This window comes from Phasianus colchicus, chromosome 12 (genome assembly GCF_987193195.1).
Source record: "Phasianus colchicus chromosome 12, bPhaCol1.hap1.1, whole genome shotgun sequence".
Taxonomy (NCBI): domain Eukaryota; kingdom Metazoa; phylum Chordata; class Aves; order Galliformes; family Phasianidae; genus Phasianus; species Phasianus colchicus.
Genome location: NC_143447.1, coordinates 18,984,756 through 19,003,599, shown reverse-complemented (window position 1 = coordinate 19,003,599; position 18,844 = coordinate 18,984,756). Strand labels below are relative to the sequence as shown.

At 42.4% G+C, this 18,844-nt stretch overlaps 1 long non-coding RNA gene across 1 annotated transcript in view; it reads right to left on the bottom strand.

Moving 5' to 3' along the window:
- Positions 1 to 18,844, bottom strand: part of LOC149916312 (uncharacterized) — a 71,532-nt gene that overhangs the window by 24,835 nt on the left and 27,853 nt on the right. Inside the window, exon 4 of the long non-coding RNA XR_016470498.1 lies at positions 471 to 630. This is a non-coding gene — a long non-coding RNA (uncharacterized LOC149916312). The remainder of the gene's footprint in view (positions 1 to 470; positions 631 to 18,844) is intronic.

Genomic DNA, 18,844 nt, shown 5'->3' with positions numbered 1-18,844 from the left:
ATTTGGAGCTCAATCCTGTTTCCAGTCGACTAACATGATTAATAGCAACCCCACCCATTGTTTTGAAACGAAGATTGGCTTTTTATAATGATGAGCTAAAAAGTTTGGTCCTCCTACAGAGCAACTTCTCCTTAACATCTGAGTAGCTTCTGAACACTTTTTAGGAGATTCTGTTGGATGCTGAGCACAGATTGCCAAACACACACAAACTCCACATGTAGGCATGCAAACCCCAAAGTAGCCATATAGTTCCCGACTTTGGCTCTAAAGTGAGGCTGAACTTCTCCTATCACGTGACAGACACCTGCCTACAGAGACCTGCACAGTGTCCAAGAACAATTTTCCATATCCTGCATAGTGTCACTTACAGCCCTAGTATAAGAACACACAGCAGTTTCAGGCAGATTCCTAAAATGGCTGGGAGGAAAATTCTGAGAAACTGTCAGCTGGAAGGAGGGTGATACACTCACTGTCACTGGGATGTAAGTCTGCTGTATCTCTGCAGGTCCAACCAAGTTTTTGCTGCAGGCTGCCACCTGTGGAGGGCATCACGTTCCAAGGCACACCACAACAGCTATGGCAAGTGTCTGTAGCTAGAAGGCATTTTGTCTTCTTGGCCAACTGCTATTCCTTAAGAAAAAGTGAGAAGGTTAAGTCAGACAAATACTGACCATAAAAAATAAAAAAATAATCATAATAAATAAATAAAATGAAAACCTGCTGTTAAAAGCAGGACACATCTTCGATCCCAAGCTCTCTTTCTAGAAAACAGAATTTTGCCAGAATTTAGAGAAGGGGATATGATGGACAAAAAATTGTCCATGAATCTATGAAAAAAAATGTGTGTGTGCATAATTTGAAGGAGAGGAATGTTTCCACAGATCATTCACACTCCTCAAATTAAACACACTCAAGCTTTGCACCTCCTGAAGCCCTGACCTCGTGAAGCACTCTTCCACTTGATGGCAATTCTCGAGTAATGACAGAAAAGAATTCAATTGTGGAAGAAGCTGTGCTATACGTTCCTTTTCATTCACAGAGGCTTCTGTAATAGTGTCCATACATGGCCTTGTAGTAGCAGCATTTCAAAGCTTATCTTACAGCTGACAGAGACCCTGGCATGTCTTCAGATGAACATACTTATAAAAATGTATCCAGCAAACTGTTCCTTTTTTAACCTCAGAAATAACTGCCATGCTGGTACAGCAGGAGTTGCAAAATGCTCATTTAAGCAGTAGTGTTTAAGAAGCATAAAAATAAATGAAACTGTGGATTTCTTCCTAATTATCACCAGCTCCTGACTGCCAGAGATGTACCTTTTCCCCACCAAACCCCTCATTATCCCTTCCTCCAATAAATGCAATCAACACTGAACCAAAAAGTTCCTGTCTGCATCCAGTTTACAGGCTTCACCATCCTGCCCTTTGAAATGGAATCTTGTATGAGGCGCATTAGGAAGACTGGAGGAAATTGGAGAGAAAGAAAAAAAGATTTAAAAATAAAAGCAGTATTTATGTCTCCCAAATGGGAAGTTCGGAGCAGCGAGGGCAGGAAGCGGACGGGTATTTAAGCTGATTACCCAAGCAAAGCCCTCTGCCTTTTCAGCAGTGCCACGGTCCCTCAGTAAAACCATTTAAATTAATTAGAGTTCCACGGAGGGGACGAGGGGATGGAAAAGATGTCAGGTTTTATCGGGAGTGTTAGTGATGGCTGGCTGCAGAGAGGCTCCCGTGCTGCTCATTGGGCCTGTGTGCTCCAACACAGTGTGCTCTCACTGCCCTGTGGCTCCGTGCCTCCCCAGGGGAACGGCTCAGACCCGCGGCCGTTCACCCCAACATACACAGTGTGCGGGCAGTGACCAATTAAGTACCAGGGTATTTCACGTTTGCACAGAAATTCACACAAATAAAAGCCTTCTGAGCCACGCTGGCCTTGTAGACATGGATCTTATTATGCTCTTTGTCTAATTACCAACTCAGGTTTTTTTAAACACAAGCACTGCTGCGCACAACCCGAGCGCAATGGCCTCAGGCGATGCTCCCACGTGCATCTGCATACATGTAGGAATCACATCTCATTCACACTTGCACATAAGTGACTAGACAAATAATATTATCATAGTGGGAAGAGCCAGAATTAGAAGGGAAATACTGCAGCATTTCGATGTAATCTGGTGAGCATTAGATCATGATTCACTTTGACACAAAAGCTCAAGAGCACATTCAGCTGGGGAGAAACGCGTTGCAGCATTTTAAACAAGAAGGAAATCATTCTAATGTTTCATGGGCTGCAATATTTGCTGTTGAAATCCTAATAATTGTCTGTGCTCCACACTTGCATTGTACCTAATGAATTGGTTTTAGATTTCAAAAAGCTCCAGCAAGATCTTATTTGCTTCTGACTCCCAACAAAGAGGAATGTTTCAGTAGGATGGAACAGAAAGCTGACAACAGCAACAACAAAAAGCCTTCAAACACCACACTACATCTATCCTCACTGTACTGCACAACAATCTTACTACAATCAAGATCTTTGGGTTTAAATGAATAATTTGTTGAACAGGAGAATATCCAATACCCATTGCTTTTCATCACAGACAGCTATGAGAGTTGTTTTCCACCTCTGGTATCGCAGAGCACCGGCTGGGAGGGGACAGGAGCATCTTCTGGAGGTGAAGGAAACAGTTCACAGGTTTCGTGGCTGTGTGTTATCTCAGGAGGGAGAAACGAAGGAACACATTCAATCCAGTTTCAGGAGGAGCAGTACAGAGCAGTGCCTTAAAGGCTTGTATCTGCTCCACTCTCAGGAAGTTTTGCTTTACCAAACAAAATGTTGAATCAACGCGACGTTAATCAGAGGCTGACTCAATGCAGTTTTATGGATGGCTTAGCCCAATCTTCTGCTTTCTTCTCGCTCACACCCACGAGACCCCATTGCTTCCCTCCTATCACCTCCTGCTTTTTGCTGGCCACAAGAAAGAATAAATCCTCGCCTCCTCCCCATCCATTCTCCATCACATCATCTGAAAAAGCACTGGATCTTTTCTGATGGTACCGCAGTGCTGCACTGCTTCAATACAATCCCAAAACTCCTAAATACAATCCCAGGCTTCAGACACACATTTTCATGGTACATAACCACACTCAGCTGTACTTTCCAGCCAACCCTCTCCATCAGCAGTCCCCAGTGGTCTCTCAACAGAACAGAAAACATCCTTTAACCCTCGTGCCACTCAGAAAAGGAACTTAGAAACATCTTTATGGTTTAGATCTGAGCCACAGTACGTGAAGCCAGGCCTGTCAAACAGCACTGATTTCCTGCTGGTACGTTTGTGTCTTCCTCAATCCAATGCATACCAACAAAACTCCCATGTCCAGCTTTGCAGTACAACTTTTTTTTTGCTTTGGACTTGTATTCATCTAAACACATTTCCTTCATACAGCAACTGGAATGAACATATCTAGAAAGAAACCAGATCACATAAAACAAGCTGCTAACTCTTTCTCACGTGTTCAAATATGATGCCAATTCCCAGAAGCTGCTGTGATTGAGTGAGCACGGTTCTGTTATGAGCCCAAGTGAGACTAGCAGGGCTCTCTAAGTATCTGCAATTTCAAGGGAGATAAATGTTATGTAAACATAAATTTTGCAACTTTATTATTGTATGTTATTTCATGCCAAGTTGCTCTTTACATAGAAAGCAAATACCATCACCAAATTTATTTCCAAAAAGCAAAATAAAGTTTATAGCTCTACTTGGCCTAAAGTTTGTTTATAAACACAGGAGCTGATGGGCCTTAATACAATGGGAATAGCAGAAAAAACCACAAAACTGTCTGCAAGCTGAATGGGAGCCAACAGTGCACTCTCAGCAAATAAGGCAAGGGGCACAAAGGGCTTCATTGGGAGGAGCGGGGCCCTGGGCAGCTCTGCCCTGAGGAAGAGATGGGGATCTAGCAATAGGATGTCTAACAGCCTACAGCAAATTCCCCAGCTGGGATGGGAAGTTTAGTGACCACACTGCCTGACTGCTTGTTTGAGATGGCTGTGTGGCAATATCACAAAATGCATCTCAGCAAGTTCAGATCAGATCTTAGGGAAGTCCTTTTCGGAAGGGTGGTGCAGCCCTGGGATGGCTCATAGAGGTGGGGATCTCTGTTCTTGGGGATGTTTCATGCTGAACATTCATTTTGAGACAGAGCAGCATTTTTGGTAAGAAATTATCCTGTTGAGCAATTTTTGACAAGGTATTGGAGGAACCACAGACATTTGGCACATAACAATCCAGCAAAATTCTCAAAAGCTGCTCTCTACCTTTTTTTAAATACCAAAGTGCCTTTAAAAGCCTTATCATAAACTACCAAACCCCTGCAGCTCCAGGCTCAGTATTCCCAAGATGTTTTGAGGTTTCACTCACATGTAAAACTTGCCCTGTATTCTGGTGGACGGTTCCAGAGTGCAGGGTCTGGCCATGCAACTTGCATCACAAGAGCAAACTCCACATATTTGAAAAGATTATCAGTCAACTACAGTTCTTTCCACTGTAGAAACAGTTACTCAGTTAAGATAAACAAAGAAATTCCCATGCACTGAAAAGGAAAACCTATTAACTGATTAAACATGTGAATCAGTTGATAAACTGGTTATCAAAGTTCTGAAAACATTTTTAACAATGACCCTTCCTGCCATGGTTAACAATGACCCACAAAAGCTAGAATAATTCAGCACTTTGCAGGAAACCAACTGGACAGAAAACAGAACGCGCTTCAGATCTAAGAAGCAGCAGCTCTGCAATGTGGACTGACACACTTAGATACTAATAATCAGTAAATTTGTGATAAACATTTTAGTTACCAATTAAAAACTTTGGACAATTCTTTTCGGCACACAGGAAAAATGAAGTTTTATCCCCTCTGACATGTACTTGTCATTCTATTCTTGTTTTGAGCTTTTCAAGCAGCTATAAAAATACTCACAAAAGCATTTGTTTTTCTCATAACTAATTGTGCAATAGGACACACTAACACTTAGACTTCGTTTTATTGAAAAACCTCCAGTTACTCCTTAGGACAGTTCACAGCAGGTAAATCTCAGAGCTGCCAGAGCTGCCCTTATCACAGGTTCCAGATAGCTCCAGAAGAGCTTTGAGCAATTCAGGTGAATTCAGGTGCCAGATTGGGATCCATTCAGGTTAACCAAACACATTACAGATCCTTGGAAGGAAAGTGTGAGCAGAACCAACTGTATTTAAAGGAAATGACAGACACAAACTTTCCCAAGAAGTCACAGAAACACCCAAATCCAAAGCACTTTTCAGACCGCTTCCCACAAACGCTTGATATCTATTCCGCCTCCCCACGCTGACTGTATTAGTGAGACAAAGCAGGTACGAAGCAAAAGAGACCCAAATCCTAAATCCTACTTCTGCATAACTTTGTGGGAAATTGTCTATAGCTTTCTTTTGCCTTTCTCATTGGAAAGGCCAGTCTGTCTAAGAAGCAATATCACCGAAATCCCCAAATGCAAGATATTTCCACCAAGAGTAGAAACTGTATCATTGTACAACGTTCTAACAGTTAGCCAGACTGTGATACAAAACTGCTCCATCAACTATGGTCTGCTAAGAAGTCAGAAAAAGACTGAAAGGTTCTACCAATTACTGAGGAGTACTGGAAGTTAAAATGGTCAGTATTTAAACATTCAGCTTTACAATGGTTTGAAAACAAACCACCCTTTGTAAAAAAAAAACAAAACAAAACAGCTTTCTTGCAAGCTCAAATAATAAGGCAAACTGAATTAGAAGGCAGAGTCAAAAGCCAGCATTCTATTTTCATTCCAGAAACACAACATTTAAAAGTAATCAAACAAGGCATTTGTTAACATGGGAGTATAAATATAAAGAAAATAACCCGAGGTTTTGAGTTCTGCAAACACTTCTACCATTTCTGGAAGCTCTATATCTCAAAAGCATGGCTTGCTCATGCTGTAGAAAGACCCTATTTACTTGGCCACAGCGCGAATCTCACCAAGAACTGATGCCTGTGCTGTTGGAAGAAGAGGAAAACAAGAAGTCCAGAGGCCTATTTTTAAAAGATTTCAATGTATTCCAAAGCCATAATGAATTTGGAACAGAGCTGAGACCCAAGCAGACCCCGCACTTGGAAGGACATGACGCACTCAGCGCCTCTCTGTAAAGAGCTCCTCAGTTCATCAGATCTAAAAAGAGAGGAACACACAAAGGATTCGATACTTTCAGTTCTGTCATTTGCAAAAGATGTAGAAACTGCCCAGTCCATACTGCATACCCGAAGTGCAGCTTCGGGTCATGCTGCACTCCTTTGGTCTACAGAAACAAAGAGCAAGCAGAACAGCCTGTTCCCCTCGCCCTTCTCCCAGTGCCCCCTCGCCGTGGTGCGGAGCTCCCACTGCCTCACTGTGCCTCGTAACTTCGTGCAAGCAGAAGTTCAGAACAAGTTCCTGTGTGTTCCTGGCTCACGTCATTCCTCCTGCTCTGCCCGTGAGCTGGACTCCTCACACACTGTGTGAAGCAGAAATGCATTTTTCACCATTGGCAGTATAATAATCTGAAATGTTTCTTGAAAGTGGATCAGTATAAAAATGTACCACCCGTTTTCCAGCCCTACATTCCTCCTGTTTACCCCCTGCCCTTGAGAAGCAGCTCTTGCTTAGATCAGGGCAGTCATCTTGTAAAACCAAACCCTACAATATTACAGAGACTGCTTGATTTCAAATGCTCCATTTCCAGGTGCTCAGCTTGGGGGCCTGAAAGAATCCCCAAGTTTTCTGGAGGTGAGAACAGAGAACTTTGCAGGCACTTTCTCCAGACAACACAGAACCAAGCTGCCTGCTGCAATCTCCAAAAATTTCCAGGGTTTGTTAGAAACTTGGTCACCCAGAAACACATTTATAGCTGTAGCTTCTTCGTACAGTCTCAGTATTCAGTTAATGGCCTTCCAGTTCTACTTGGATGTTTTTGTGGTCATACAGAACATATGCTCTTTGTTCTTCTGCTAGGGGTGAAATCTGAGTTGAGCTGTAAAAGTATAAAAAAGTGCTGCTGAGATTCATGATGCTGCTCAAGAGCAGAACGGTGCTGCAGATAATTGGTAACATATACAAAATATTTATATTGCAATGTGGATAGAGCTGTGGGAGCAAAACAGGAATGAATTTCCCCTCTACAGCAGCTAGGGAAGATATACCTCATCTGTTAAAAAGCTTGCACACATGTGAGTTGTTATATCTACAGCTCCAGATAAAATAATCATCTTCAAATAATGGCAAAATAGAACTTGAAGAAAAAAATGGTCTTTGTTATATTGTATTTGTATTGGAGTGTTCTGAAGCATTTCATTTGGTTTTCAAAATGATCCAAAAGTGCAAAAATTGCCACTGTGACCTGCAGCTTTGGTTTGGAAATTTCACGATGAAATATTTTGATTTTTCCAGCTGAATGATACAATGAAATCACCATAGATTGACAAAACAGAGCAACTGTAAGTCTGCACCAAAAGAGTTCAGGGGAAAAAAACAGTTAACGTGACCCTGCTCTGCCTCAGAATGCTTTTACTTAAAAATAAACCATGTGTGAAAAAAATCACTGTCTGTAACATTATAGTTTTCAAAGATTGTGCAGCCAGGAATTACAGATAAGCCCTCTTAAGACCATAAAGAAAAATCTTTTGATAGTGCTTAGCATATTGAGCGGGCTCCCCCCATCTGCGCGGTAATAAAGCTGTCAGGCAGCACTGAGAGGAGAGCTAAGAATTCCAAGACTCAGCCACATGAACTTCTATTAACCTATATTAACATGTAATCGTTGCTGTGAGCACACTGTTCTCAGTGTCAGGCGCTTGTAAAGAACACAAGGAAGAGCCTTCCACGTGAAACAGGATAGGGTGACTGCTGTACTATCCTACCAACTTCTGAAACAACCTTACTGGCAAACACTTACATACATTGATATGGATGAGCTATCCCATACAGTTAGTAAATTTTAGAATGGGAAGATATATTCTTTCATTTTAATAACTTCCATGTTTTACATCACACCAAGCAGTTGCTGGTTCGTTAAAGTCTGTGAGCTCCATGAACAATCTCAGTATGACAGCATGCGATGGCTCAGCCAGCAGCCTGCAGTCGGGGGAAGTGAGCAGGGGGTAGGGCACCATTTGCTTCAGAGCGCTGAGATAAGATGGCCACATCAGACAGGCTGTGTGGTGGGAGGAGATTTAGGATACAGCCTCAACATTTTCATCTCCCATTCACTCCTGCTGGCTGTGTCTGAGGTGGGTGGGAATTCACCTGCAGTTCTCTGAGTGCACAGGGCTGAACCCAAGCTACAAAGCACAGCAGTGTGGGCAGCTGCTCGGACACAGCTCCATATCTCCTGCAACCAGGAGCTCAGAGGTCTCCATGCTGTTCCCACAGGTCTTCAATGATGCACCTTAAGATGCTGCAGAGTGAGGGTGAGAGGGTCTGCACGAGGCTCTCTGCAAATAAATCAGAAGAGCAAAGAGCAGAAAGAAGAGACATTTAATCTGAAGAGAAACTTTTGCACAACAAGCAGTGGATATAAGCCAAGTATTAATAAATTTCTCCTAGAAATTAGAAAAGGGTGCAGAAAGATTCTGGCACAGCCCTCCAGCAGGAAGGGAGAAACGCAAAACTCACAAAAATGTTACTGTGTTTTAAAATGGATGTTTATAAATTCACAGAGCAGACGAGAGGACATAGTGACCTGCGATAGCAGGGCCTGGACTTTCTCAGCTCTTTTGCTGAACTATGCTTCCTGGTCCCTCAAGCACCCTTCCCTTCCAAACAGAATTCACTTGAGATGCAAAAGTAGCACAAAAAAGATGATGCAGTTTTCTTGGAAAGCAAGATATGATTGCACGACAGTTGTACTGGTCACTTATTGAGGACATTGCTGATGCTGTTGTGCATGCTCCTGTGCCTAATGAGCTGAGCATCAAGTTCTTTGCCCACATTCCAGATGTCACCAGCCAGGCTTACAAGCAGAGCTGTACATGTGATGATGCCCTTGTTGCCAGACACAGTGATGGAGGGTAAGAGGTGCCCCAAGCTCAGCAGTTTCCCCTGAGCTGAGCTGGGGTGGGAGTACAGATGCCCCAATGCCTGGCATCAGTGGCGTGTGGCCATCCAGCAAAGCACGGCAGCTGAGAGAGAAAAGGTGTGATAAACCTCACCCAGTAAAAGGAAGCCAAGTCAGGAGCAGTTTACTGGTAGAGCAGAGCAGTAACAACTAACATATGCTGCACTACCACAATAGGCTGTATTTTCTGCAATTGCTTCTACACGACCTATTGTGATTTCTTATAAGAGATTGCTCCTGCACAGGTAGCTCTGGTTGAACTCCCACTTACTGGATGTAAAGGCCAGCAGATCAGCACACCTTGCTGAGCAGGTAATGATGAGGTTGACTCTCCAGGTTTCGTAAAAACACAGCGGAAATTTAAGGCGCACGTATTCCTTTGGGTTTCATTCCACACATTGTAATCTGCCTTCCTCACCTTTCACCATCTTGCTTTAACAAATATAACCTGGGGGGATTTCAGAGCCTGCGTCCTCATCCCAGGTTAAAGTGGTTGCTGATGACAGACAGAGCTAAGCACGCACATTCAGAACCTGAGCTCTCAGGCAAGAAGCACGTAGCTAAACTTTGCCAAATTACTTTCAGAAAAGCCCTGACTGAAAGGGATCTTCATTGTAAAATGCTGAAAGACACATTCACAGAAACCCTAAAACCCACCGAACTTGTGCAAAGGCAAAAGGCAGGAAGCAGCCGTCCTTTTCCTGACTCTCACAGAGCTACTCATTTTCAACTGATGACCACATTGGTTTAATGCATTCCAGAGCAATGCATTTCACACAGGATCCACACACAGTCCAACAGAAAGACCAGGATTTCCACTGTAGTTGTGTGGACTTTGCAGTCCTTTACAGCTGGAGCAAGCTTAGATCTACAAAAATTGCTGCAAGCAATGAAAAGGGCTCTTCCATGGAATTGCATTAGATCACTTTTGCCCCTTTTTCTCCCCTCCTGTTTAAACATACAATAGTTGTTCAAAGATTCAGCTATGAAACTGTTGGAACTGGGGCTGTCTGGTGATCTTTCACTTCCTGCGCTGCTTCAGTACTATCCCCATCATGGGAGACCTCTTCTGGGCCTGCTTTGGGGATGAGGCCAACATCAACAGCAACAAAAACAAAATACAGACAGATTCCCAATTCATTTGTGTTTCTGTGGCATCTCCAGCAGTGGAGAGAATGTATTAAGAGTGCAGTGTACAACCTTCTTAAATTCATCAGATGAAAGTTCTCCAGAATACAACACATGAAGGCATGGTGATTTAGGAGTCACTGAATGCTTAGTATAGAGCATTTCTTGATCAAGTACAAGAACAGAAAAAGGAAAGTATTAAACACTGTTAATGCATGCCATTCTCCTTCACTTTCCTGGCACTCGTGTCCTTTCATGTGGTAGTTTGTTTTCCTACAACATGGTTTCAGAAATATATCTCTCCAAACATCTGGAAAACATCCACTTGCTCTGCCCACCATAGGAGGAACCAGAGTAAATCAGATTGCCTGTGTACTCCACCAGGGCCACGATCATGGATTAGCTCTGCCCTCATCTAAAGCCTGGCTTCAGAGCTCATTTTGTGGTTACCTGAAAGCCTGCCTTTGCCTCGTGAGAGCTTTTCACAACACATCTCCTGACGTGTTGAAGGCTTTGGTGCCTTTGTCCCTGACAGCCATGCCTTCTTTTAACCCTCCCCAGTTGCCATAGATCATCTGGGGATGAAAGAACTTGTGATACACAGTACCATATGTTTAACCCTGGAAACAAAGAACAAGCAGCAGCTCACCTCCGTAGATCAACACTAATTCTCATGCAGAACGACCTCTTTGTTAGCCTTGAGACAAAGGCAATTTACATACAGAGGAACAGGGAAGGCACAGGCAAACAAGGGGCAGCAGCATTTTCCTCCCCTCTCCACTGTCCCAGAATCCACAGCAGCACCAATTGCTTTGTAAGAGATCGCTCTTATGTCTGTTAAATGCAGACCTAAGTGCCTTTTCCATTCTGATTCTGGCACCCCTATTGGCTGAGAGCAGAATGAAGCTCACCGCCTGCACACACAAGATGAATACTATCCTGAGCAATGTCACCTGGATGGTTTCATCTTTCTTCCCAAGACATATTTCACCTCGAGTGACCTACTTCTTCCAATCTTCTTAAGAGAAAGGACAGGACACTCTTCTACACTATGACTGCTGGAATTCACCGTCAAATAGTTCTATTCTGTAATGCAAAAGATGTAACAACTAACAGTCACCAAAACTGAGGATACAATGGCATTTGCTAACTATTTCATCGAATTAAATGTATACGAGCAGCAAAAGGAAACACCAACAAATTCCAGATGCAGAAAGCAATTTTGTTTGGATGGCAGAATGTTTCATATTGTTTTCTATAGGAAAAAAAAAAGTCATCATTAAAGCAGTGGAATTTCAGTAAACTATGTTTTGGGTTACAGCCCAGAATAGTTACACTTGGCAGTTTAGAGGCATGGGTAAAATATTCCAAGGTTCATAAATCCTTGACTTTAGTTTGTAGATATAGGTTCCAGCTTTAGTATCTCTGCAAGGGGGTAAATTATGCTCCCACCTAAACAGCTGCCAAAGGGCCCTGTACCAAGCTTTTCAGCTCCATTGGGCAGCCTTTAGGAAAACCATACATCAATGTCTTTCAGGTTCCCATGCCAGTCAGATGCTATATACTCACAGCAAAAGGCTTTCTTGGCTGGAACAAGCTCTACAGCACCTATTTTTAACTCACATGCTTGGATGGTGGTGACCCATAAAGGAAAAGCTACCTGAAGGTGGACTGGAAATGAACAAGTTGATTCCTCTTTCACAGCAGGCTGCATCCCCTATCTCAATCCTGTAGGCTCAGTATGGCAGTTTGGAACTGTTAGAAACTAATTTGTATAACCAAAACTCCAACAGCATTCAGCGGCCGATACAGAATTTCATTTAATTTGCATTTTCTGGAGTAAGTTAAAGGTTTCCAGCAGCACATGTCTACGAAAAAAACAACTGACAGCGTCTGAGAAGAGTTACTTCACTAAGCTCTCATTTGATATTAGACACATCATCTGCATGCTTCTGTCAGAGCTTGGGTTCTTAGCTGTGTTAAATTAAGCGTTTAAGAAACTGGCACATAAGTCTTATTGGTAGGATGCTGCTTTGTGCAGCAAAGACCTTACAATTAAGATCTGTCACACGGGCAACATATCATTCCACGACAAGATAATAAACCTGTAGGTGAAGCAGTAGCCTTTCCAAGAAGCTGAAGCCAATTTGTCCCAGCAGACCACTGCTCACAAAAGTATTTTTCATTCTTCACCTAACATACATTCTTACAAGAACTCTGAAGATTTGTCTTGGGACTGGAGGGAACATTTTATCCGTTCGGTTAAAATCTTTTGCTACAATCGAAATAATAATTAAAAAAGTATTTCTTTCTAAAAGAAAATTAAATTAGCAATTATAACCTAAACTAGCTAACAATCAAAGGCTGAAAATTCAAGCATATATTGAAGAAACACCTGAAGGAATTCCAGTGAAGTCAGTGGGATTTCTGAAGCATTTAAAAGTAGATCCTCAATCTATCAAATTACAGAGTCAGTACTGGGAGAGTCAGGAAGCACTGTAACAGTGCAAAGCATTAGTTTAGGAAAATATTATCCATCTTCCCACCAGGCCTCAGTCACTGCTTGGTTCATTTCTCTTCACTTTTGTAGTAGTTGCATAACTATTCTGCTCACATTCCCTCTCAGGAGTCCTTCCTGGAGTCTTTCCTTTGGAATTTATGTGATTTTCCTACATCAGACACATTCTGAACTACTGTGCTCTGCTATAAACCATATTTCTCCCAAAGGTACATCAGAATGTGGTACCTACAATTCTTTCCATTTTTGCACGGTGACAGAAAGAGCAGCCCTTCTCTCTAAGACACAGCATTTGTTTTTTAATTACTGACAACAAAGTTAGGAGAAAGGCTTTCTTCTGCAGAGACATCCAGTCTCTTGAAAAAATTGCTAGATAGATCACAGTCGTACTGTATCATAGGCTGTCATGACAAGTGTGTCTTCTCCCATAAATGCTCTGAAAGACGTTGAAAAATATAAATCCAGATTTATATATGTGACTGCAGATGTCAGAGGAACATGAAATGTTTCTCTAGTGGAAGAATTCAAAGAAAAACCCATTTTAACATGTTAAAAAATGCAAATATCCTGCAAAGTCTGCAGATGTATGGTCTGCGTGTAGGCGCACAAATCAAACCATTGGTTGTGCAGAAACCCAAACTCCATTTGTACTTTGGTGTTAATAACTGATGCAATGATTATAATGTCCCATTGTTTGAGTTCTCATAAGGCCTCAAACCTATTTACATCTGGGAGGGTTGGGATTCATTACTATGATACATGGTAACTTTGGACAAAAACAAGATGCTGTGAATATCCTGTACAGAATGACCCTTTGGCCCCAAAGCCTGCTCTTAGAACAGAGAAGAGGTGGATATGAACAGGCAGTACACAAGGAAACATGTCCAGCTCAGGAGGACAGGCAGTGCTGGCATCCCAGCCACATTAGCCAAGCCAACCAAACCCACAACAGCGCAGCAGGCTGACTCCTCAAAGCCATGGGTTCCATCATTACCCTGTACCATCAGCTGCCTATGTGCTTCGCCTTCAGACGCAGTGAGGTGTTCAGGCACTGGGAAGAACTGGGCATGAAATGCGGAGGGAGGGTCAGTGATGGTGCACATGAGAGCAGGCAGCCATTGGCACCAGCGAGGGTCAGAGCTGGGACACGAAGCACTGTGCTGGAAAAGGGCCCAGAAAAGAAACAATTTCTTTTTTCTTACTTATTTACATCATCTGAAGAGAAACACAGTAAATGGGGTTAAGTTAAAATGGTAAACAAGTGTTTCAGGTTTAAGCTTTGATTTAGACAATCTCTTTTCTGATAGTGCTTATGTGAATGGTGCAGTTCAGTTATTTCTGGAATAACAGTGGGCAGCATTTATAAACAGGTAACCTGCAACGTTTCCTCGTTCCCCGCCTTCTTAATAAACTGAAGGATTGCCTAAATTTAAAACAATATATTTAAAACATTAGGAATCATTTCCTGGAGTACTGCCTGGTTTGTTTTAAACTTTTTCTAATCCAAAAAAAAAAAAAAAAAAAAGCCCAAACTGTGACTGTTTGTTTATTGCCTGTGTTTTTGAATTGTATTTATTTCTGTGCTTGTATGAGTGGAAAAACAGAACTTCTTTATTTTTGCAACAGCCCTTTCAAAGAAGGAAGTCAATTGTGCTCCTGTCTGTAAGATATGAGAAAGCAGACCACAAAATGATAACAAAGATTAATTTAAAAGTGCTTTTTTTTAATATACATGAATGAGTAATTTGCAGCCATGTTTTGATATGCCTACTTACAAGAAACAGATGATTTTTTTTTTTTCCTTTAATTTTCAGGCTTCCCTAAATTCTCAAATTCCCTAACCTAACAGTCTGGAGACTTTAAAGCTTCCCTCCTGCAGCCTCCCCAGGGTATTTCATAACACACTGAGAACTACAAGAGAAGCGTTCTGTGACGGTGCACACACTGTTTGCTGCATTGTTTTCTCTTCCCCCAATTTTCAGAGAAATATATACAGTAATAAAGCTGCCACTCCCCCAGTGAGCCTTGTTCCCACCGACTTGGACAGCAAAACAAGCATGGGAAAAGGACCTCGGCTCAATGCTCCAAAACTTGGTCAGGGTGCAGTCACGAGGATTATTTGCTTCCATATATTATTTACATCCTAAAAATTAATGTGATTTTGTGCCACACCTTCAGCTACTACTGATACTAGTTTTTTTAAGATTTTTTTTATGACTCAAATGTAGCACATGCAGAGGTAGAACTGTGGAATAAAGATAAGGGCACAGTGCACAGCGATGGCGTGCTAAGCCCTGTGCAGATACTCCTTCCTTCCAAGCATGCCTCTGAGATGCAGCTGTAGTCGGGCCACCTCTGTCATGAGACTGACCCCTGGCCCCACATGGCCTGCTGTGCTACAGGCTTCCTTTCTCTGGGGACAGGCAAGAGAGGTAGTATTTCGTGGCTGCCACTCCAAAGCAAAAGCTAGAAATCCAAGAGTCTTTACTTAATAAATAAAATTCCAGTGCTATTCACAGCAGCAAAGTCTCAGTTTACACAGAGAGCTGACAGGGTTTTCTTCTAGCTAAGGGGCTCAAGTGAGTTACAGCGATGAAGGAAGACCAAGAATGTTGATTAATAGATATTGCAATCTACGAAAAGGAGAGCCAAAATTCTCATCCCTTCCAGCCACCAGGGAAAGCAGGAGATCCAGCAACGCTTACACCAGTGGCACTCGCCCCAGATCAAGTAACACTTTGTTCTTTGCAAGTCCTGGAACAACTCACTTTTGAAAATTTCTGCATTGCTTTGAATCTTTCTCCTATCTAAGCCATTTTACAACCAAGATATACCCAGCACCCTCCTAGGTGATCATTGAGGTCCCTTCCAACCAAACCCATTCTATGAGTCCATGATTTTCACCAATTGCCTTGATGCTACATCAGCAGCAGAACAGGTATCTTTCAGTTTGCACTCCCAGTGTCAACAGACAGAGAACACACCTGTCATCCTCAGACATCCATCCCAGCAGAGCCCCTCGCCCGTGGCTATTGCAGATCACTCTTCAGAAGCTCAGATGATTACGAGGAGCATTTCTGACAGATTTCAGATGAACGGCTACTGCTGGCACGATGACAATGCAATAAACACACATTTCAAAGCTGCTTCTGGCAGGTTCCTCTGTTGTGTGCTGGACAGTTGCCAAAAAGCATAAAGATGTTACCCAGGGTGAGCTCTCTAAGGCACTGGGTGTTGGAGCTGAAGGTCAGTGCTGATGGATCCTATGGAACCTTAACCATGTGGATGCCAACAGTTGTGAATTCAATGTCAGATTTATGCAAAACAAAGTAACACAACCAGCCCTCCAATACAGTGACTGGAGATGCCTCAAAAAACACAGAAACCAGAACAAAAACCAAAACCCACACTCACAGGGAGGCCAGCAACCATCAGTCATCTGTTAAATGAAACCTGCTCTTTCTTTCAGATTAGCTACTGTCTAGTGGTACATAATTAATATTGATTTGAAAGGCAGTCTGCCCAAGGGATCCTGAACAAGTGATTGTAGTACATGCTGACAAATGAAATATCATAATGGCCAGTTTACAGCACAACTTGAATGAATATCTATCAGTAGGGGGATTTTTTTTTTCCTGTCAGACTTCCAAAAGGCTGAATTCTAGTTTGACCAGATTTTGAATACCAGAAAATGGAAATGATATTTGAAGAAACTGGAAAGTACAGTTCTATATTTTCAGATACTTCAACCAGTTTTTCATGTCAGGCCTAGACTGCGTGTCTCACGGAAGGAATTCCTCAGTGAAAGTCAATGGACTAAACAACTGCATTAAAACCTGCATTCCTGTGTGGGTTTTGTGTGCGTGTTTGGTTAGCCAGAAATCTCCCAATGCAACTGGGGAAAAGGGGGGCTGGAGGTCCGTGCTGCAGCCTGAGATTTCAGCAGCATGATGAAATCCTTGCCCTGCTATGGACTTTCTATGAGGAACAGTGCAGTCTCCATCTTTTCGTGGCTTGCTTTCACACCTGTGACATGGCACCGGCATCACCTCACAGGACGTGGAAAGCATAAAGATGAAGGCTTTCAGAAAATTAGGCTTCTAATGGAAAAGAGGCTGAGAAAAGACCCTAACCTCCTGCAGACAGCCTCGTTTAACATGCTTTCTTTCACAACTGCAGCAGACAGACCAAATTTCAAAGTGCTGAGCCCTTCTAACTAGAAATCCACTTAATAAAGACAACCACTACCTTCTTTGGAGGAAAAAAGAGAAACAAAGAGTTATCACTTAACCTCCCATCAGAGCTTCTCCCTCACAGCCACGCACACAGCCTGTTCAGCATTCAGCTCTTCAGTGCTGAGGAGAGGAGGGGAGAGAAGGCCTCCTGGTTCCCTTCTGTCCCCATTCCTCTCCCGACCAGAGGGGTCAGGGAAAGGGTAGGAGCATACCTGGGGTGAGAAATCCTGAAGTAATCATTAAAAAGATAAGCCAAAAAGTGTTTGCACAAATAAACCAGCTGCTGTCTGAATGGCCTACTTACACCTTGCACTGACAACCACAAGCTCTTTCATCTCTGCAATGACTCGTGTAAGAAGCAGCATCAGAGCTACGCAGAGCTCTGCACATGAGGACAGCAACTTCTGAAATGCCACCACTCTGAGAATGAAACAGGGATTCCTGAAGCAGGCACTAACATGACATAATTTGGTAGAAGCGGTGTTCACAATCAGGACAGGAGCTGGACAGATTTCCTATGTTTCCTTAAAACATCCCATTTCCCTCTATACAATCCTATCTCAGGAAATAAACAAAACAAACCAAAACAAAATCTATTAATTGTAAGTTCTAAGTCTGAAGAAGGAAATGGCAAGTTATATTAGGAAAAATAGGGGGACGCTTTCAAAAAGAAGAAAACAAGATGCCACCAATCTCCAGGAGCAGATACACAGGTGCTTTGCTGCAGCAAAACGAAAACAGGTTTAGAACCACTTCTTTTGACTCAGCTAACTTTTGAACAAAAGCACCAAACTGTAGATTTGTCTAAACAAAACCATCCTAGAAATTATTAACATATCTCAGTAACATTCAAACTCCTGACATTATTCGTTTTCAAGCCCAAAACATTTTCAAGCCTATTCTGTCAATGCTGGACTTCTGAGCATCGTGCTGAATTCAACAGAACAGAAAGTCTGAGGCATCATTAAAGGTAACACATTGTTTGCATTTTTCACAAAGACATCAAGAGTGTTTCATCTCTCTGAAACATGATCTCCCCCAGGGAATTATGGATGAGCAAAAACAGAACAAGTGGAAGCTAAATAATTTTTTTTTTAAATGCCAAGAAGCCAATGGGTTAATCTCTCAATTCATCTTTGTTTCTCCAAAGATACAACACTATTTCAGAGACATTAAGAGTAAGACCACACCTGGGTTTCTTTAACAGTAGCTTGCTGAAAATATTTGTCAGGCATTGTGTCAAAATCCAGAGCACATTCTTTCACTTTATGATTAACCTTTAAGGAGATTACATTGGGAAAACGCTCAAAGTGACATTCATACTAAATTAACTGCATTCATGCTGGAAAGGGTTTACCCTTGAAGTTAGAGACGTTTTTCAAACAAAGCTTCAGTCGGTCATAGAGTACATGTCCATAGGAAACAGAATACGGAACAAATGCTGAAAGGCAGCCAGGGATGTTTTGAAATGTAGGCAGTAGTAAATTCAATACCCCACAGGAAAAAAAAAAAAAAAGAAAAAAGACAGATGAGAGAAATTGACCTTTCTTTTAATAAGATCTGCTCCTAGAGATGAGCAAATCAACTCCAGTTAAGTAAAAGAGCAGAACCTGGATTTGTGTCGCAAACAGAGCCCTTCTTCCCCTCGTCCCATAAATACCCAAACATCTATAAAAAGTGTTGCCACTCCTACGGGCTTGGCACAGCTCCAGGCTGTTCCTCCTGACAGGGTTTGCTCCCTGGATCCATGTCAGCTGGTGCAACTCCAGCCTGGTTTCATTGAGCGTTTATCTCAGAGACTAAAGCAAAAGTCAGAGGCTGCCTGAG